Source organism: Sapajus apella, unplaced genomic scaffold (genome assembly GCF_009761245.1).
Source record: "Sapajus apella isolate SASKATOON/1434 unplaced genomic scaffold, GSC_monkey_1.0 scaffold2, whole genome shotgun sequence".
NCBI classification, from domain to species: domain Eukaryota; kingdom Metazoa; phylum Chordata; class Mammalia; order Primates; family Cebidae; genus Sapajus; species Sapajus apella.
Genome location: NW_022436942.1, coordinates 18,218,914 through 18,241,060, shown reverse-complemented (window position 1 = coordinate 18,241,060; position 22,147 = coordinate 18,218,914). Strand labels below are relative to the sequence as shown.

Sequence of the window (22,147 nt, the reverse complement as noted above, 5' to 3'; positions counted from 1 at the left end):
AAATCAGTGGTTATATACAAGCATACGAATACCTCCAGAGACCATCCACCTGGGAGCAGTGCAGATAAGAGGCTTAACACCCACACTACACCTCTCTGCTTTCCTCCTGAAGGAATTTATAAAATACCCCTCCAGCATCTCCCTGGAGGCTTGGCTTCTAAGTAACTTGCATCAAAGAGATAACAAGACAGTCAATTATTACCCTGCCACCAGCCTGGGAACAGTTTGTGCCAAGCACTGTAACTCTTATGACATCCATGTAAGGGATTGCATCCTAAATCTCCTAGCTCTGAGACCAGAAGGGACTGGTATATGCATGTCTCTCTAGGCCACAGGAAAAAAGTGATGACTTTATACACGTACACAAACTCTTTATAGGACCTCCATCCCACTGGGATAAATGATAGATTGTTCTTTAAAAACACACACTTTCTCTCCAGAAGGTGTTTACAAAACACCCCTCCAGCAGCTACCTGGTGGACTGAATTCGAACTAACTTACAATCCAGCCTGGGAGGAATTCACACTCACACCTAGAGTTCCAACTTTTATAACATCTACCTAAGGAGCTGCATGTTAAGTCTCTACTAGCTCTGAGGGCAGAAGGGATTGGCATGTATTTCTAGACTACAGGCATGCAGTGCCATGCCTGGCTAGTTTTGTTTGTATTTTTTGTAGAGACAGGGTTTTGTCATGTTGCCTAGCCAGGTCTTGAACTCCTGAGCTCCGGTGGTCCACCTGCCTCAGCCTCCCAAAGTGCTGGGATTACAGGTGTGAGCTACTATACTAACCACCAGTGTTTTCAAATAGGTATGCAAGCACTTTCAGGGACTTTACCCCTCTGGAGAAGTGCAGAGAAGAGACCTGAAAAAAATGCAACTTCCTGTTTCTCTCCAGAAGGGGTTTGGGACACACAATTGAGAGCCCCAATTTTTAAAACTACCTCTTAAAGGACTCCTTCCTAAACTAGTAGCTCTGGGAACAGAAGGAACTAGGCATATGTGAGTCTCTTGATCCCAGAACAAAGAGGTGGTTTTAAACAGGCATCCAAACACTTCTATGGACTACACCTCCCTTGAAACAGTGCAGAAAAGGGGCAGAAGTGTGCGGCTCTCACTTTCTGTTCAGAAGGGGTGGATGACACACAGTCCCAGTAGCTACTTGATGGCCTGATGTCTAATGAATTTGCAACAAAGAACTAATGGGACCAAAAAACAGTAGCCCCTTGGTAGTCAGAGCCATAGCTCTGCACCTCATAGGATCTCTCCCTGGCTCACCCCAGAGATAAATCCAGTTCTATTCATTTTTTTTTTCTGTAAAAAGTTTGTCCATGTACTGAGCATCATACCTTCCATAGCTCCCACCTAAGGGACTGTCTTCTTAACAGCCTAGCTCTGGAAGTTGAGGGAGCTTTGCAATCCCAAGTGACCAAAGACCACAGAAAACAAACAAGTGGACATATAACAAGCCCACCACCAGAATCTATTACCCTGGAATCAGAAGACATAGCCTGAACTTGACTGTAGTTGGCTGTCCATATCTGTGGGTTCTGTATCCACAGATTCAACCAACTACAAATAAAAATAATTTTAAAAAATGGCTGCATCTCTACTGAACATGTGCAGATGTTTTTCTTGTCATTGTCTTCTAAACATCACAATATAAAAACGATTTACACAGCATTTACATTACATTAGGTATTATAAGTAATCTAGAGATGATTTAAAGGAAACAGTAGGATTTGCATAGATTAAATGCAAATACTATGTCATTTTATATAAGAGACTTGAGGACCTGTAGATTTTGGTATTGGTGAGGCATCCTGGAACCAGGATGGATCATGCCTGTAATCCCAGCACTTTGGGAGGCCAAGGTGGGAAGATTGCTTGAGCCAAGGAGTTTTAGACCAGCCTGAGCAACATAGTAAGATATCCATCACTACAAAAAATTAAAAAAAAAACTTAGCTGGGCATGGTGGCATGTGCCTGTAGGGCCAGCTACTAGGGAGACTGAGGTAGAAAGATTATTTGAGCTAGGAGTTTGAAGCAGCAGGGAGCCATGATTGCACCACTGCACCTCAGCTTGGTTGACAGAGTAAGACCATGTGTTGGAAAAAACAAGCAAACAACAAAACAACAGAAAGCAATCAAAGCTACGATATTGCTAAAGAATACATGTTATAAAAAGATGTAAAGTGTGATATCAAAAAAACACAAAATATGGAAAGAGGAATAATAAAAGTAGAGAGTTTGTATTCAATCAAAATTATCATCAGCTAAAATTAATGTTATAAAATGTTTTATGTAAGCTTCACAGTAACCACAAAGCCTACAATAAATACACGAAAGATAAAGAGGAAAGAACCAAAGCATACCACTACAGAAAACCATCAAACCACAAAGGAAGTAGATAGCAGAGGAGGAAAGGAACAAAAACTCTACAAAACAACTAGAAAATAAATAACAAAATGGTGGGAGTGTGCCCATAACTATCAACAATACCTTGAATGTAAATGGATTAAATTCTTCAATTGAAAAATAGAGAGTAGCTGAATGGATTAAAAAAAAAAAAAAGACCTAACTATATGTTGCCTACAAGAGACTCACCTTATCTGTAAAGACACACATAGGCTAAAAATGAAGGAATGGAAAAATATATTCCATACAAGTGGAAACCAAAAGAGAGCAGGCGTAGCTGCACTATTATGAGATAAAATAGGGTTTAAGCAAAAAACTGTAAAAAGAGCAAAGGAGGTCATTACATAATGTTAAAGGCATCAGCATGGTGAGAGGATATAAAATTTTATATAAACACTAAACACTGGATTCCCAAATGTAAAAGGCAAATATTAAGATCTAAAGAGAAAGATGGATTGAAGTACAATAAGAGTAGGTGACTTTAACATCTCACTTTCAGTAATGGACTGCCAATTGATTTTTGTCAAATGCACAAATAATATCAAGGAAATGACAGTCTCTTCAATAAATGTTGCTGGGAACACTGGATATCAATATTCAGAACAATGAAGCTAGACCCCTCTCTCTCACCATATAAAATATTAATTCAAAATTGATTAAAAATGTAAATGTAAGATTCAAAACTATAAAACCAGTAGATGAAAACCTAGAAAAAATGCTTTTGGGCACTGGTCTTGGCAAAGATTTTACAGCCAAGACTTCAAAATTATAGGTAACAAAGGCAAAAATAGACAAATGAGATTGTATCAAACTACAAACTTCTGCACAGCAAAAGAAACAATCCCCAGAGTGAAGAGATAAACTACAGAATGGGAGAAAATATTTGCAAACTATCCATCTGACAAGCAACTAATATCCAGAATGTATAAAAAACTCAACACCAAAATCAAAATACAACAAAAATAAAATAATTCAATTGAAAATACTCAAATGATCTGAATAGACATTTCTAAAAAAAAAGCATATAATATAGGTATACAAAAAATAATTCTCAATATCACTAATCATCAGGGCAATGCAAATCAAAACTGTAATGACTATCATTTCACCCCAGTTAAAATGGCTGTCAAAAAGACAAAAAAAAAAAAAAAAAAAAACCCAAAACCAAAAAACAAAATACCCTGAAAAACAAACGCTGGTGAGGATGTAGAGAATAGGGTACTCTTATACACTGTTGGTGGGAGTGTGTATTAATATAGCCATTTTGTAAAACAATATGGAATTTCTTCAAAAGCTAAAAATAGAAATACCATATGATCCAGCAATCCTGTTACTGGGTAATGATCCAAAGGAAATGATATCTATATGTTAAAGAAATATCTTCACTCCCATGTTTATTGCAGCACTATTCACAATAACCAAAATTTGGATCAGTCTAAATGTCCATTGATAGATTAATGGATAAATAAAATGTGGTGTATATACACAATGGACTACTATTCATCTTTAAAAAAATAAAATTCTGTCATTTGAGGCAACATGGATGAATCTGCAGGACATTATATTAAGTGAAATAAGGCAGGCACAAAAAGACAAATACTGCGAGCTATCAATTAAATACGGGAGCTAAACAGTTGATCTCATAGAAGTAGAGAGTAGAATAGTGGTAACTAGAGGCTGGGAAGGGTAGGATGAGTGGGCATAGGAAGAGATTAGTTAATAGGTACAAAATTACAATTAGAAAAGATAAATTCTAGGGTTCTATAATCTATAGTGACTATAGTTTACAGTAACTTATTGTATATTTTCACAATGGCTAGAAAAGAAGATTTTGAATGTTTCTTACAGAAAGAAATGATAAATATTTATGATGCTAGGTATGACAATTACCCTGATTTGAACATTATATATCGTATACATGTATTGAAAAGATCACTTGTATCCTTAATTATTTATGATTTTTATATATCAATAAAATTTTCTAAAAATATTATTTTGCCTTTATTTTGGAAGAATATTGTTACTAGATATAGAATTCTAGGTTGACTCTTTTGTTTTGTTTTTCCCATTTGGCATTTAAACATGCCATTCCATTGTCTCTTAGCTTGCAGAATTTATAATAATACATCTGAGATAATTTTATTGTTCCTTTGTCTGAATGTTGTGCATATCTATTTTGGTTCTTTTAAGGTTTTTTTCTCTGTCCTTGGATTTTTAGCACCTTAATTATGCTGTACTTTGGTTTTATGATGTGACTGTGATATACTTTTTTTTTTGACATGTGTGTATATTTTGTTTCAGATTCATTGTGATATGGACAGGAGCCAGGGAAATACTGGGTAGAAGAGGGTGGTTCCCTGGAAAAGGACTCTTCCTCATGCCCATATGAGATCTGCAGCCCTAAATGAGGACAGACATTCCTGTTTTCATGTCCCAAAGTTGCCTTTTGGCCTGCCACGTCTTTTTATTCTGTACCAATGTAAACCCCAAACCCTTGGCTCCAGGCAGACACAAACAGAAGAGCAGAAGAATGACAGAATGCAGAGAGAAGAGAAGGAGCATCTGAACGCTGAAAGGAGTTTGGCTAGGGATGGTCAAAGGGGAGATTGGCCACTGGGTGGCCAAACTCCAGAGGAAGACTGTCTTCCCACTCTCTCCCCCGTGAAGCTCCCCATCCATCCTGCATAGAGCCACCTCTACCAACTCAATGAAGCCCCCACATTTACCATCCTTCAAGTCCACGTGTGACCCGATTCTTCTGGTATGTTGGAAGAGAGCCTGGGATACAGAAAGCTGTCACACTGGTCCTGAGGTCTTGTGAAAAGGCGGAAGGACCACTGAGCTGTGTTTAACACTTAAGCCATCTATGGTTGGCAAGGCTAAAAGAGTACACTGTAGCACACGTCCATTTGGGCTCTGGGAGTGATAGGCTCCCACCCCGGGATGCTACCATGGGGTTGCAGCCTAGGGGTGCTTGCTCTGGCTCCTGCACCTGTCTTTCTGCATGCCCCCAATCCCTTAAAAAGGTTTGAGCAGCAGTGGCAACTGAATAGATGAGCCATACCCCTGTTTCATGTCCTGCAAGTGAAGGGTCAGGGAACTCCCCTTTTTCAATTATACTAGGTATGTGAGTTTGTAGCTTTTGCTGATTTGGAAAAAAAATTGGTCTATATTTTATAAAATAAATACTGATTTAAATTAATCAAATCAGTTAATACCTTCCATTTACCAAAGTTAATCATTTTAAGAATCTGCTCTTCTTTTTAGTCTTTAGAATACTTTTGTGGCTGGTTGTGGTGGCTCACACCTGTAATCCCAGCACTTTGGGAGGCTGAGGCAGGTGGATCATGAGGTTAGGAGATCGAGACTGTCCTGGCCAACATGGTGAAACTCTGTGTCTATAAAAATACAAAAAAAATTAGCTGGGCATGGTGGTGTATGCCTGTAGTCCCAGCTACTCGGGAGGCTGAGGCAGGAGAATTGCTTGAACCAGGGAGATGGAAGTTGCAGTGAGCTGAGATTGCACAACTACACTCCAGCCTGGGCAGCAGAGGGAGCTTCTGTCTCAAAAAATAAAGTAAAAAAAAAAAATATTTAAAATTTTTCTTTTCTCTGAAATTTCTTTCTATAGTCCCAAGTGTGAATTTTCCTCTTTGTTTATGCTCAAAGTGACATTTATTTAGTTTTGAGCTTCTCAGACATACAGCGGGTAGATGTGAGTGGAAAGGCATAGTCTTTAATTGGCCATTAACTTGGTAATACTCAAATCCCTTCATATCCCTTTCCAAGTGCTTTCATGCACACGGATCCCATTCCAATTCTCAGTATCCAGAAGGCATTCTTCTAGTAAAACTCTATTATACCAAGGAAGAAAAAGAAATCTTCTTTCTTATTTCCTAATTCTTGCTACCTAATATTTTTAACTCCTTGATTTACGTAACACATGAAACACCACAATTCCCAATGTACACCGTTGCCAAGCTTCCTCTGTGTTGGTTTCCATACACAAATCTGTACATGCGGAGGGTCTACACTTCCCAGAAACCATGTCTTATTGTAGGTTTTTTTCTCTTACTTCTCAGCTACTTTTACAGGAATTATTATCTCCAACTAGATGTTGGAAATTAGTTTTGGCAGAGAATGAGGCAGTGATGTGTCTAACTCCATTTGAGTGATATAATGTTTCTATAGGAAAAATGGGTACATATCTATTAATACTACTGATTTGAAAACTATGTTTCCAGATTTTACATATTCCTTCCTTGAAATTGGAAACCATTATCTAAAACTAATCAGTTGTTGGGTGGGGGAGGGTCTTTAAATTTCCCTGTACTTCCATCCTGCTTATTATCTTGACTTCTGTTTGTTTGAGAAATAAGCTGGAAATGTAATTATCTCAAATAAGGAGACTTAAAGTCTGGAATATAATGCTTAGAAAAATAATTGGCTTTTAATGCTCTTACTTATGATCCCTGAGGTTCTATTTGGATTCAACGAAAATACCAGAGACACTTGGAAAATTGTCTCTTAAAAACTTTAATGATGATTGGCTTGATTCAGAAAAATTATTCACTAACCCCTACCTCATTCTCTATGTTAAATATTGAAATATAAAGTTATCATCTCTTAGTCAAATAACAAACTTGGCCATGTATGCCTGTTTCAGCTGTGGTAGCTTACTTCTGCAGGGTCAAGTAGTTCTAAATGAAATTGAATATACATGGGGGTATCCAGACACCATGGATTATATTTAAATCCTAGTCACTAAAATTTACATGAATTTGAGGCATCATTGATTGAAAATAACATAGTAGAAAGCCTTTCTTCTTCAATATCCTCAAAGTTAATATTTTTGAATCTCATGATACAGGGCTGACTAGTTTCTGAAAAGAAAAAAAAAAGGAATAAACCTGTAATAGTAATTTATCATTCTTGACATTTTTCTTTCAGTTTAATTACTGCTGAGCAGCAGAACTGACATTTAATAAAAGTAAGAAGCATTTAAAAATCCTTGTAGAAAATCCCCACATTACGGGAGAATTGAAAAGCTGTAAGATACACCTGACCACACCCATCATTTTATTTTGTCATTGAATTTCAAAGTACTCCATGTTAAAGCTTTAAAGGTAACGGGACTCCAAAAAGAGTAATGTGCTGATAGCCGGTAGAAACCTGCTTCTGGGAATCCATAATGTCTTTAATTTTTAAAGATTTTTTTTAAATCTTGCTCTCTTTTCTCCTCATTAGAGTGGTATGGAATCTTGTGGCCAAAATTCAGAGGGAAGTTGCACTGTTTCCCAAATGACTCATCTGCTATCAAATATCCTGATAACCAATCTTTTTGTTCTCTTTTTGCCTGATTGTAAGAATGAGCCCAGAGGACAGGCCCCTAGATGAGGGCAGAAAGCATAGCCCAATACAGTGTAGTTTGATGGCTCCAGGAGGTACCTCTGGCCTGTGAATTCTCCCCTCTTACCATTCCTGATGCCCAAAATTCATGTCTTTTGAAAATTAATTTTTTTCAGACTTTCAGAGTTTCCCATTAAAAGGACCTTATTAAAGTATCATTAAGTAGTCTGATAATAAGACCTTTAGGGTATAGAATAGAAATGAAAAGAAAGGAGCTACTCTAGGAAGATGATAAGGTAAGATAAACTCTTATTTTACCCCCTTTATGCAGTGGGCATCTTTCCTGAAATTTTCTCAAACATTTTGTTATGCAATTATTCCAACAATCCTGTGACTTAGGTATATGGAGACTAAAGCTCAGAGAGGTCCAGTGATTTGCCCAAGGTCGCACAGCCAGTTAACAGCAGGTAAGAGTTACCAAAGACAAGCATACGCAAGGTATCTTCCTTCCCAAAGTGCGGTACTAAGGCCAATTTTACACAGTGAATAGTTCTTAAATCACTGCAGTAAATGGCAATAGCAACAATCACCTTTAAAGATTTGGAACATTTAAATATTGTTGAATGAGACAGTAATGATCTGATTTAGTTTTCTCCTGAAAAAAAGTGAAAATCCCATTGAAATAAACCAAAATATTATAGATTAAATACTCTTGGAAAGATAACAAAGCAATATTCTTCAGGTATAAGAAATATAAGCATAATTTACAAACTTAACGCCAGAAATGATTGCATAAAAAACCTTTGAGCTTAGTAACATAGGATGTGGGCTAGATGTGGCAAGAAATCGACACTTTGGAGAAAAATCAATTTCCATTAGCCAAATTTCATGGATTAAAAGAATAAGCACACTAGATAAAAGGAAAAAGTTAATGGAATTTTGAAGCAATTTAATAACTATTTAAAAATAAGCTACACAGTATCAAAACAGTCATAAGATTTTTGGGGAAAATAATCAAAAGCATAATTATTAAAATTGAATGCTATCCATGAAATTAAACATCAATTAAAAAGTCAAAAATATTTAGTGAGCCCAATTAAATGTTCAAAATTCCAGTTCTCTTTGACACTCCCCACCTCCAAAGAAATACCAGGAATCCTACGCGTACCATGCACTGAATGGCTGGGTGTTATGTAGGACACAAAGGTGGAAGGAAGTAGTCTCTCCCCTCTAGGAGTTCACGACTGGTGGAAGTGACAGATACATATACTTATTATGTCTTCAAAGCCAAGTGGCGTGGTAACTGTTTTAAGAGAGTTTTAGATCTAGTGCTATGGCAGGCTTGTGAGGGTGACATTAACGTTCACTGGTGCTGTTAGTAGTGTTATTTGAAGGAGAGAGAAGAATGTCCCCAAGTTACCTACAGCCTGATTCGGATAAGAAAGCTAATACCCTGGAGCATAGATTTTGATTCAACCAAACGTGTTCTGCCTGTGAGGAGACAGCCTGAAATCGAAAGCAAAACAATTCATTTTATGCTTTTCCCCCCATTTTTTTCTTCCTGTGGCTTGTTGAGATTCTCCCTACGTGATTGTATTTCTATTTTAATGACAAAAGGCTGTCTTGATTTCTCTTGGACCACAATGATATTGGTATGCGTATTCCTCTTTAAAGTCATGGTGGTGGTGAATTTATACAAAATGTTTAAAATTGCCTTAAACAAAGCCAGCTGTAACTTATCAGAAGAAAATACTGTAGAAATACTTGTAAACAAAAGAAATGACCAAGAATCCTTCCCTTAAATCTACAAAGAAATTCACACAGCTACATCGATCGCCAGCATAAATACGATGCTTCTGACCTTTCACCCATTGAGCTATTAATGAGTTGTTTCCCTGGTTGTGGCGCTATACCGTGAATTATCCACATTTTATTCCCTTTATCTGCATGTTCTTAGTATCAGGGTGAATCCAGGTATTTGGGAGAAAATTCTGGCCTGCCAGCTGTGAGAGAGAACACGAGACCACCTGTCTATATCTGCACCTGCTTTTAGACACTCATTGATTCAGTAAACTTCTGAGTGCCTGCTATGTAGCTGCCACAGTCTTGACTTGGTAGGCATGGGGGATGCACCTGTGGACAGGGCTGACTCAGCTGCTGCAGGCATGGGGGATGCACCTGTGGACAAGGCTGACTCCGCTGCTGCCCTTTTGCAATTTACTGTGGGGTCGAGAGGAAGGATTTTACCCACAGGCAATTGCGAGTTGTATTATAGCTGTATATATGGCAAGTGCTTGATAAGGGAAATGGACGGAAGCATAAAGGTGAGCTCTTTAACCTGGAAGTGATATCCGAGTTGTATTTTAAGGAACACGTAGGAGTTAGCCAAGCAGAGGGCAGGAATGAGGTGGGGGCGTGTTCCAGGTAGGGGAGGAGCATGCATAAAGGCAGCGGCTGGGGGAGCACGTTTGATGTGCACACTGAATCAGAGCCGGAAGTGGGCGTTCAGGAGGGAAGGCCAGACAGGTAAGTGGAACCAGGTCCCGAAAGGTCCGGTTTTCTTCACTGAACTCTTCTACTCTTCCTCTAGAACTCAGCCTGACGACGTGGGCGTTCAATGCTTGTTTTCCTGGTCTGTGATATTCTGCTCATTACCCCACTCCCCGACGTTCCCTTCCAGGGACACAGCTGGGAACAAGACTCGAGGCCTCTAGGCGTATTCACGTTAGTCGCCATCTCCACGGCTCTTGAGAATCAGCTCAAATTTTAAAATGAGGGAGTGTGTGACTCTGTGAACTGCGGGTGTGGTTTTGTACTTGTATGATATATGAAAGGAGTAATTGTGCTTTGGGGCAGTTAAGGGCTCATAGGCTATGGGTTTGGATATTTTCATTGAGTGTCTTGAGTGAAATTTCACTGAGCGGACTCATTGTCTAACTTTCCGGAGAACTGGGATGCTTAGTGGGGGTTATATTTTGGTTTCCCATTGCAAGAGATGTATTGAGACCCATGTTTTGGCTGTTTTGTTCTTGTGATATTAGAGAGGCTGCTCTAGATATATTTCCAAACTCACCTGGGGATATTGGTGCTCTGTGAAACATTTTCTTTTCATAGCCGCGAGTGTTTAATAATATATGTAATTAATATACATAAGTTTATGTATATATATAATTTTTATATATTATATATAGTTTAAATAGTAATATATAATATAAAAATTTAAGTAATATATCATTTAATATTAAATATATTAAATTTAATATTAAATATATTAAATAATAATATCTATTATTATTTAAACTTTTAAGTTCAGGAGTACACGTGCAGGTTTGTTACATAAGTGAACTTGTATCACGGGAGTTTGTTGTACAGATTATTTCATTGCCCAGGTATTAAGCCTACTATTTATTAGTTATTTTTCCTGATCCTCTCCCTCCTCTCACCCTCTGCCCTGTGAAAGGCCCCAGTGTCTGTTGTTCCCCCTCTATGTGTAGGAAAATCTTTAACTGGCTGGAAAGCGATGAGGATGTGGTGAATCTTCCTTATATGGATTTCACTGTGCAGAAGGGCAAAGCTCTTTTGCCTTCTTGATATGTAAGGCAATAAAAAATATACTGATACAGTTTGTTCTATTGATTTGGAGATGCCTTTTTATGAGGGGAGAGAAGCAGCTTTTCTTGACCGGAGATGGGACTAACCCTACTGTTATATTAGAAGCATCTTTCTTCAAGGTGAATAGCTGTCAGCGACCTGGCAGCAGGTATAGCTCTCTAACTCAAGGGGATGAAGGACGATTGAGCTTTAGGCAGCCATTGAAAGACTTGCTAGTTTTGAAATAACTTGGTAGAGGGAGTGATTAAGAATGAAGATTTCAGTAAGAAACCCTGGCTGTCATTCATTCCAGCCTCAGGACATGTACAGTGCTAGCTCAGAGTGTTCTGGTTGCTTACCCTGTATCCATTGCCCATCCTGCTTTACTCACTGAGTTTTTTGAAGGCATCAATACTCCTAGCTGAAAAAAACAACAACCTACATTTCCAAATCTCTTTTGACTTAGGGGAGTTAATGTGATAAAATTTTGGCCAATGATGCATAAACTAGTGTGGGGTTTCTGAAAACACTTGTTTTCTGCTACAGATGCTCAGCTTTTTGGCTTTTCCATTCTCCCCTTCTTTATGTCTACAATGTGGACATGATATTTGGATGCTAGGGATAATGAGTGAAACCCCACACAAAGATAGTGTCCCTGAAATCTCTGAGCTGCTGCACTAGTGACAGCAGCTGCTATCTTCAGACTTTGTAATTGATAGTGTTAAACTTACGTGTCTAAATCATGGAAAACAGATCTCTGTTACTTGCAGACAAAGCCAATTCTAACTGCCACAAATACCTTCAGGGATGAGGGAGAAAACAGGCAGAGGATCCATCTTGGGCATTGGAGTCCTAGAGCATTCCTTCAGGACATGACTGTGCAGAGATTTTCTGCTGACCTTGGAAGCCTTTGCTCAGGAGGTACAGGAACAGTGAGAGTGCATTATGCAGGCCAACTGGCACAGTCTGTCCATGTGTTCACAATATGCCTTGAACATTGCCCCTTTCTCTATTTAAACCTAATTGTTTGTCCCCCTGAGAACTAGTTTTGTTTAAATTATAGCTGACTATTCTAGGTCTATTAAATAGTGACATTATGTCTAATGGACCTTGACTTTACTCTTTTTCTTATTATATGGGAACAGGTGGGAGAGGGAGGATGTTGAATACGACAATGCATTTCATTACTATTTAATTGATTCATTCATCAAGTAATTATTTAGTGCCCACTATATACCAGACACTGTGTTAAGTTTTGGAGATGCAATGAGGAACATGATAGACAGTGTCTCTGTTGTATGGTCTAGACTTGGGACAATATTTTACTCTATTAAATGCTTGCTATGAGCTAGGCATTGTATTGGGTACACTGTACACATCATCTAATATAATATTCATGCCAAACCTGTGAGATTAGTTATAGTAGTCTTTTGGAGGTTTAAAATAAAAATGAATATCAGACTAATTTTATGAATATGTTACTATGGCTAGAAGGTGGGGAAATTGGAATTCTACCTGACTTCAAGTTTATAATCTCGACCAATTTGGAAATCCCCAATGACTCTGTCTCTGTTAAGGAATATATGAACCCCACATGCCCTAGTACTGGCTTAATGAGTGGCAGGAATAAAGGTGGAGATGGGCTCTAAGGGGGTGGAAAGAGACTTCCTTTACAGAGAAGACATCATGAAGGAAGGTATCAGGGTATGCGAGTGCATGCTGTGTTCAATTCATGGCAAGGTGAGAGATGTGTTGCAAACAATGTGATGGTTGTCTCTCTCTGTGTTGCCTAGGGAACAGCTTGGGTGTCTTTCTGCTATTCTGTTGAGACAGTTGGAGCAAAGGGCCATTTTGTTCCTGTGGTTTCTGCAACTTTCTGCAGGAGATGTGAACCAACTGGCTAGGCTTGATAGGGAACATGGTATCCTGGAGCCTACGAGATAGGTGAAGACTGGGACAAAGAGTTGGGTAAGGCCAAAGCAAGAAGAGGTCAGGAGGACTAGTCATACAATGGTTTGAGGCATCCCATACCAAGAAAAGATGTGTGTTCCAGACCAGCTCTGGCTTGGTAATCAGACTGAGGTCAGAAAAAGTCAGATGGCAGAATCTGGGTCAGTGTCCCACAGGAGCATAGAGCAGATTCTTACTGTCTCATATGGTACAGCATGAGTCATTCCCAACCAGGCCCACTTCTGAGGCATCTATTCTAGGCCTTAAAGAGTTGGACATTTTAAGGCCTTGCTGCTCTCCTAGAATGGATCCTGCATTCTTTGTATTTTCTCAGAGACTCTCATTTTTCATGTCCTACAATATATTTAAATCTTAGAGCAAATTGGGACTCACTCATTTGGTTTACCCTCTAGGCTGGGTGAAAACTCACTCACTGGAGTCCTCGAATACATTTTTAAAAGGAATTTAGACACTATCTCTCCCACCCTCAAGAATCGGGGATCTTGACCCAGACTTTTTAACTAATGACATTAATTTGTGATCTAGATGACCACCACAGAGCAACCTCTTGTGGATATAGCACAGTTTTTCTCTGAGCACAGCTCACTTCCCTGGATGGAGATTACACCAGTAGTTCTGATCCCAGGGCATACTACATTAACTGAGCTGATCTATTTAGCACTGGCACCACAACAGAATCAAAGGTAAGGGCTAAAGAATGCTGCCAGCCATCTGGGCACAAATAGAGTCTTTACCATCTTTATGATTGGCACATCAGAGAGGGTTGATGTTTTTCCTTGACTTTTCTAGGAAAGCTCATCCACCATGACGTTTTGATGATCTGGGCCAGCTGTAAGAAAAGCAGCTGCTTTACTCCAAAAGGGGTATTGGAAGAGTGATTATATGTTCCTGTGATCCTTTGAAAATGAGGAAGGGCATAATTTTTAATAGAGCTAAACTTTTAAAAACTCAAATTTGAAAAATCATCTGTAATATCTTTTCTCCTACAGAGACCCTAGAGAACATTCTTTTAAGAAATAGCCTGTTACATCTTTATCAGTTTGTTACTCACCTTTTATTGTACAGATAATCTCTTAGGTGACTATGAAAAACCTCCCAGCATTTTTCCTTTTATGTAGACTATCATTGAGATAATACTTCTTCTAGGTTTTCGTCCTATTTGGAAATGGTTATCATTCATCTCCAGATGTTTTGAGATAATGTATTTCCTTTTTCCATTTTCTATTTTTTTAAGAAGTATTTCCTCTTATTCTGTATAATTTAGCAAATTAAATAACATCTTTCCTTATGCTTCCTTTTTCTAGTTTAAGTCTTTGCTATCTCTTTTTAAAATCTCTTTTCAATGCCTTCTTAATGATATTGAAATTTTGGAGGTGATTCTCAATTATGTTCTCTTATCACATTAAAGCATATACATATATTTCAAGGGCACAGGAAGTTATTGTGGGCTATTTTTAAATATGCTTTAATTTTCCTGATTTCTATTAAAATATTTAAAATATAATCTTTCATTTCTCTAAAGTCTTAGAAAATGCTGATTCAATGCTAGGTAAATGTTTACTTTTCTTAGGAGTAAAATAATGAGTAATTTCTTTTGAATTTTAAGGTATTCATCCACTCCTTATATTTTTACCCCAAATCTATTTTGTTGCTTATTGAAAAAAAATTGCATTTCTAATCTGTGAATATAGTTTTTTCTTCAAGATGATAGTAGTTTGGGTGGAAAATTTCTGAGGAAAGGTCTCTCAGGGAAAGTTTTATTAAATTCATCAGACATTTGCTAAGCACTCACTGTGGTCTGTTCCTAGCTTTTGGTAAGACAATCAAGATGAATAAGACTACATTCTTTTCCTGAGGTTGGTTATAGAGATACATAACCAGAGTAAGATACAAGTTATGGGAGAATATGGGATGAAGGTTAATTTTAACTGAAGAAATCACAGAAGGTGGCGTTTAAAAGGCTGAGAGAACTATGATGGATAGGGAAGGAGAGAGAGGACATTTGGTCAGAGAGAGTAAGAGCATAAGGTTAAGGAATTATGCAAAAGACGAGGGAGTGAAACAGCCATATATGCAGTAGTGCTGGAGTGCAGGGCATGATGGGAGATAAATTTGGGAGAGCAGGTGGGCCAGATTCTGTGAGACACTGAATATCATGTTAAAGAGATTGCATTTCTTAAAATTAAAAAAAAAATTTTAGAATAGAGATGAGTTCTCACTGTGTTGCCTAGGCTGGTCTCAAACTCCTGGGTTCAAGCAGTCCTCCCACCTCAGCCTCCCACAGTGCTGGTATTACAGGTGTGTGCTATTACACTCACCGAAGAGACTATTTTAATCTGTATTCAGTAAGGAACTGTGGAAGGATTTGAGCAGGAAAATGATTTGGTCCTTCTGAGGTATTGTAGAAAATGGGTTAAATCAAGCTGAGGTCAAAACCTGAGACATCAGATTAAAAAATGATTGCAAAGAGAAAGATGTAGAGAAGTAGCATTTATGACAGTTTTTACTGTGTTCCCAAAATGGCAGTGCGTATGCCATAGCCTTCATTATGGGAAGGTACATACAAGGAGGTAGCTTTTTTCCCCTCATAAAGTGAAAGCGAGATTATTAAGAAAGTAAAGAAATAAAAGAATGGCTACTTCATAGCCAGAGTAGCAGCTTGACTAAGGATATTTTTTCTAACTTCTTGATTATATGCCAAACAAGGGGTGGATTTTTCATGAGTTTTTCAGGAAAGGGGCGGGCAGTTCCCAGAACTAAGTGTTCCTCCCCCTTTTTGACCATATAGGGTAACTTCCTGATATTGCCATGCATCTGTAAACTGTCACAGAACTGGTGGGAGTATCTTTTAGCTTGCTAATGCATTATAATTATTGCAAAATGAGGAGTAAGGAAGACCAGAGGTCACTCTTGTTGGCATCTTGGTTTTGGTAGGTTTTGTCTGGCTTTTTTACTGCAACCTGTTGTATCAGCAAGTTCTTTATGACCTTTATCTTGTGCTGACCTCCTATCTCATCCTGTGACTTAGAATACTGAAACTACTGGGAATGCAGCCCTTCAGGTCTCAGCCTTATTTCACCCAGCCCCTATTCAAGATGGAGTTGTTCTGGTTCAAACACCTCTGACATACTCCCTTACTCCCTTTTATGAGAGAACACTTAACACTAAGGGTTGCAGGAGGATGAAGACCCATCTTCTGTAACTTCTTCAGGCGGAATAGGAGTGGAGTGATGATATTCCTGCCTATTTATTAGGGTTCTTTGTATTAAGGATAGAGACAAACTCAGTCAGAAAGCATCAGTATGGTAAGGGCCGCTCATAACTCTGACAAAAGATAATACCTGGAAGATTAATAAGTGTTCAATTTAAGAAAACATTCAGTAAGCTTATCCTGCATTTCTACACAAAGAATACAATTACAAATGCATTTCATAAGAGTAAAACAAAATAAACAAAATTACCTCCAAATAAACCAAATTAGAAGGCTTTCCATGAAGTGAGCAACTGTTGGACCCAAGCTGATAAGGGGCTGCTAGCTGATTCCAATATGTGCCCAGAATTAGTGTATTGATCCGGATTTTTTTACATTACCCATCCTCTTGTTTCTTCTGAGCTGCAGCCAGAGATCACTGATTGGTTTATAGGCATAAGCAGGGTGAGTCTAAATTGCAGGAGAAAAGCCTAAAAAAAGCTTAAAATGAGACCAGAATCTAATAGCAAGTGTACCATAGTTCTTGAAACGTAATTTTCTTCTCCCTGCAGTTTTGCATTTTTACTGAAGACAAATCATGGTAAGACCAATTTGCTTTGTTATACTTGGCTTGATTATTTGTATAAAGAACAACAAGAATAATTATCTTTTTACATAGGCTTTTAAAATTGGCTTTGATGGAACTTTGTTCTATAAGGAATCTCAGATAAAACTTTTAAAATCCAAGCTCAGCCATAAGTTTGTACCCTTAAATACCTATGAACTGAGTAAATTCCTTTTTTCTTGAGATCCTAAGGTTACATGAGGCTCCTGGGCCTATCAGAAAGTAACATTCTTTACTTCCCACCAATCAGGAACCCTGTACAAGGACTGTGTTGTAGGGCGGAGATCCCATAAGTGCCAAGGCAGGAGCCAGAAGCCTTAGCCTATTTCCATGTAAATAATGAAGAATAAAGTAACAGAAATATAACTGTAGTAGTTAGTTATTCATAGGAGATCTTAGTTATTCATAGGTGATCCTAATTCTTTTACTAATGCCTCTCAGGTCGCAAGTGTGAACCTGGGGTGACATTGTGAAAGAAATGACCCTGAGGTAAGATGCTTTAAGCCCTCTGTCATGCCCGTGCAAGGGCTGTTGGAGGACACTTCAGCTGTGCAGTAGTGGCAGCGCTAGGAAAGCGCCCGCTGTTTAGCCAGCTAGGGAAGGAGACATCCAAGATGGCTGAGACGTCTCCTTCCTCGGAGGAGTGAGGAGAAAACTCCGCTCCTCCAAGCTCTTGCGGACGCCTGACAGCTGTCAGGTAGACCCACAGACATCCGGGGGCTTAATTGTCTCCATGTGGTGCTGTGCTTCAGTGGTCACATTCCGTGCCCACTCTCAGGTTCCACTTCTGCACCTGGTTGCTTTTTTCTTAGAAGAGATAATCAGTAAAACTAATATAAATCTTAATGTCTTTGTTCTTTCTTGACAAGTATGGAAAAGCACTGATGCATTATGCTCTTTGCCTCATCTTGGCTACTAGAAAGTCTTGGGCCCCTACCTATATGACACATGATGTGCTTGACCCTATCACTGACCACCAATGCCATGCCCTACCTACTCTGCCCCCAGCTTTGCACCACGTCCTACATACCCTGCCCCCAGCTTTGCACCACGTCCTAAGTACCCTGCCTCCAGCTTTGCACCACGCCCTGCATACCCTGCCCCCAGCTTTGCACCACGTCCTAAGTACCCTGCTCCCAGCTTTGTACTCAATAAAAGTCAGTGTGCAGACACTCGGGGCCACTGCTGGACTCTGTGCTCTGGTTGGCAGTGGACCCCTGGGCCCAAACTGTCTTTTCTCTATCTCTGTGTCTTGTGCCTTTTATTTCTGCAGTTTCTTGTTTCCACACTAGCAAAGAGGGGCTCAAAGGACCCTGTAGGGCTGGACCCTACACTGTGTAGGTAAGGTATGAAGCCAGTTTTCCCAAGGGGCTTTTATTGGCTCTGTAAGTCAGGTTTGACTTCTTAAAGGAAAGCTTGCCATTCCAGTCAAATCCTTGTAAAATAACCAGTTTTTAAAGGAGGCTGTTTGAACACAAACTTAGTCATGCTAAATGTGGCAGATACCACTAATTTCCTTCTATTTCAGTGTTCAAAGAGCACTGGGCTTCCTAGGCCCTTGAAGTTAGGCTTGGCTGTCATTTCCAGCTAGAAGCACATAAGAACTGGTACATATTTATCTGTTTTCTTCCCTGCCACTCCACTGATGCAAATATATGTGGATATAGAAGGGCCACAAAAACAAAATGGCCTATAATTCTGAGCTAGCACATGGAAGGTAGAACCTTTGAGTCATCCTGACCTGCCGTGAACTTTGAGTACACAGAAGTAAATTTTGCTGCATTAAATATCTGAGATTTTGGTGGTTGTTCCTGAAGCATAACTTGGTAAACCAGGCCTATCTAATTAAGCTTTCTATAATGATGGGAATGTTCTGTATATGCACTGTCCAGTATGGTAGCCACTAGCCTCATATGACTATTGAGCACTTTAGGTGTGGCTAGTATGATTGAGGAACAGAATGTTTAATTTTATTTAGTCTCAGTTAAATTAAATTTAAATAGGCATTGTAAACCTAAAAGTGACTGAGTCAGGTCTCAGTTGATTAGAGGTTTACTTAGCCAAGGTTGAAGACTCACCAGGGGAAAAACATGAATCACAGGAACTTCTGTCATCTATGCTTTTTCCAAAGGGGATTTTGTGAACTTTGGTATTTAAAGAAAGAGCAAGCAGAGTGTGTGTGGGGCGGGTGGGGGGGGTGGGTAGGTGAGGGGGAATGGAAGGAGGGTAGTCAGTGAGGGAGATGGTTATATTCTTGTGAGACTCTGATTAGCCTCAGTAAACCTACATTTTATATGTGAAAAGAGGGTGTAGGAGAAGCAGGGCTATGATATGGGTTGCGAAATTACAGCTATCTGGGAGTAAAAGGAAAACAGCATGGGTGACAGTTTCCAAGCTTAGCTTTCCGTTTGGCATAGTGAGTCTGGGGTCCTGAGATTCTATATATCTTTCACAGTATCCTGACTGATGCTTTAAAAGATTTCTTTAACATCTTGTGAAAATATGCCAAAACCCTTTGCAACTGGACAGAAAATAGAGGACATGAGGAAACATTGAACCAAAGTGAATTCGTAGAAGGGAGCTTTTAGTTATGAAGATGATATGTCTTTCATCTAAATTAAGGATAATACTTCATTGAAAAAGCAATTGTGCTGTGCAGTTTTAGCACCAGGTAGGTAAAAATGATATTAAAGAAAAAAATCTACTAAAAAAACACAAACCTTGTGTCCCTACTGCATAACAGGTATAATGTTAGGTCCTTAAGTTTTATTGACTTATGTATTTGTTCACCAAATTTTTGTTGAATGCCTGCTGTGTACCAGGGATATAATAGGGTCCACAGGCCCTGGCGGATACACTAGTGAACAAAACAGACAAAAATATCTGCCATTTTGGAGCATATATTCTAGGCAGGTTGAGAGACCATAAGCAAATGTATTAAAATGATGTCAGAGAGTGATAAATGTCATGAATAATGACAGCTAGCACTTATTGATCACTTCCATGTGCCAGGAACTGGTCTGTTTTGTATATATTTATCCATTTTCATTTACTCCTTCTAATAACCCTAAGAGACAGGAATTATTATCATCACTATTTTTTAATAAGGAAATTAAGACTCAGGGAGATTAAGAATTATACAAAATGTGTGTCCTTTGGGAATTCCTGTGTGAGGAGACAAACAATGAGCCATTCTGTTGATAAATACTGTACTATGTAGGCAAAATGGTCCCAGGTATGTTGGGGGACAAAATAAAGCAGGGTCAGCTCTGCTTGGGGGAAGATGTAAAGAGGAGGTGAATGGAGCTGAACGCTGGAGGAAGAGAGGGTGTTGTCAGGGAGACAAAGGAGGGGTGAGAGTAAGTGTTCCAGTTAGAGGGCGTGCCTGTTGCAAACTGTGCTAAGACACAGTTCCATGTGGGAAGATGCTAGACACCCAGGAAGCAGCCAGAATGTGGAGTGTGCTGTGCCTAAGGCGTCTGACCATCGGGAAAACTCAAACTATATAAAAGTGAGGAGAGACAGATGCAACCATTTTCCTATCAGATTAGTAGAGAGTTCTTACTGAAAGGTAGTCATTTCCTTCCAGAAAACCTCTTTTTTAAGTTCTGAAAATGAACTCTCTAACAAGGCTAGGTGAGATAGAAGGCAGACCCAGTGGGTTCCTTGGGGCAGAGGACTCAGCAGGGTCAGAAAGGCTGAAGCTGAGGCTGTTAGGGTAGAATTGCTCCCTCTGAGGACATCAGATGCTGTCAGTGGGGAAACTTCTTGTTAGATGAAGACTCAGCACGCATGAATATTTTGAGTGTTACATCAGTTAGTTATATTTTAAAAGTCTTTAAATAAATGTGGCTTACAAAGTTTAACAGAAGGGGGTACTTTGGATGTGGGAAAGATGCCCAGGAAGGAATCAAAGGCTGGTGGTTCTGGGAGTCCCAGGGAAAATGTCCGTCTAACCCGGCTTGCTCACAGAGCCGCTTTGCAGCTTTGGACAGGACCTCTCTGTGGTTTAAGACATAGATAAATCAGACACTTTGGCTTATGCCTATGATCCCAGTAACTCCAGAGGCTGAGGAGGGAGAACAGCTTGAGAGCAGGAGTTTGAAATCAGCCTGGGCAACATAGTGAGATCCTGTATCTTACGACGCGTTAAACAACAGTTGGGTGTGGTGGCATGTGCCTGTAGTTACAGCTACTTTGGAGACTGAGGCAGGAGGATTGCTTGAGCTCAGGAGTTCAAGGCTGCAGTAAGCTATGATCATGCCAGGGCAACAGAGCATCACCCTGTCTCTAAACAAATATTAAAAAAACAAAAAACAAAAAAACCAAAAAAATAGATAACAATACTGAACTCAATGAGCTGTCAGGATGATTAAATATAAAAGCACTTTGTAAACTTTTCAGAACCTTATTACTCCATCCCATCTAGGGACAAAAATGATTGACAGCACCAGTGAAGGCTGTTACATTAAACTTGCTGTGGTAGGCTAAATAATGGTTCCCAAACATACCCATATCCAAAACCCCAGAACCTAAAAGTAATGGCAACAGGGTGAATATTAGCTTACATGACAAAATATATTATTAAATTAAGGATTTTGGAACAGGGAAACTATCCTAGATTATCCATGTGGGCCCTAAAGTAATCACATGTCCTTTTAAGAGGGAGGCAGTGGCAGATTTGATATGGAGGAGAAGGTGATGAGACAGGTGCAGAAAGCATTTTGAAGATGTTACTTGCTGATGGTAAAGATGGAAGAAGTGGCCATGAGCCATGGAATACAGCTCTAGACATTGAAAAAGTCAAGGAAATGGATTTTTCTCATAGGTCTCCAGTGAGAAGTGCAGCCCGGCCAATACCTTGACTTTAGCTTAATGAAAGCAATTTCAGACTTCCGGCCTCCTGAACTATCAAAGAGAACAAATTTGTGTTGTTTTAAGCCCTGAGTTTGTGGTATTTTTTTTTGGTTACAGCATCCCCAGGAAACTAATACACTCACTGAAT

The 22,147-nt window shown here is 39.2% G+C and overlaps 1 long non-coding RNA gene across 1 annotated transcript; it reads left to right on the top strand.

Moving 5' to 3' along the window:
* The first annotated feature begins 3,651 nt into the window (after window positions 1-3,651).
* LOC116556711 lies at window positions 3,652-16,448 on the top strand. Its single transcript, XR_004271128.1, has 3 exons — window positions 3,652-3,663; window positions 15,447-15,451; window positions 16,216-16,448. It is a non-coding gene; the product is annotated as an uncharacterized LOC116556711 (long non-coding RNA).
* The last annotated feature ends 5,699 nt before the right edge of the window (window positions 16,449-22,147 follow it).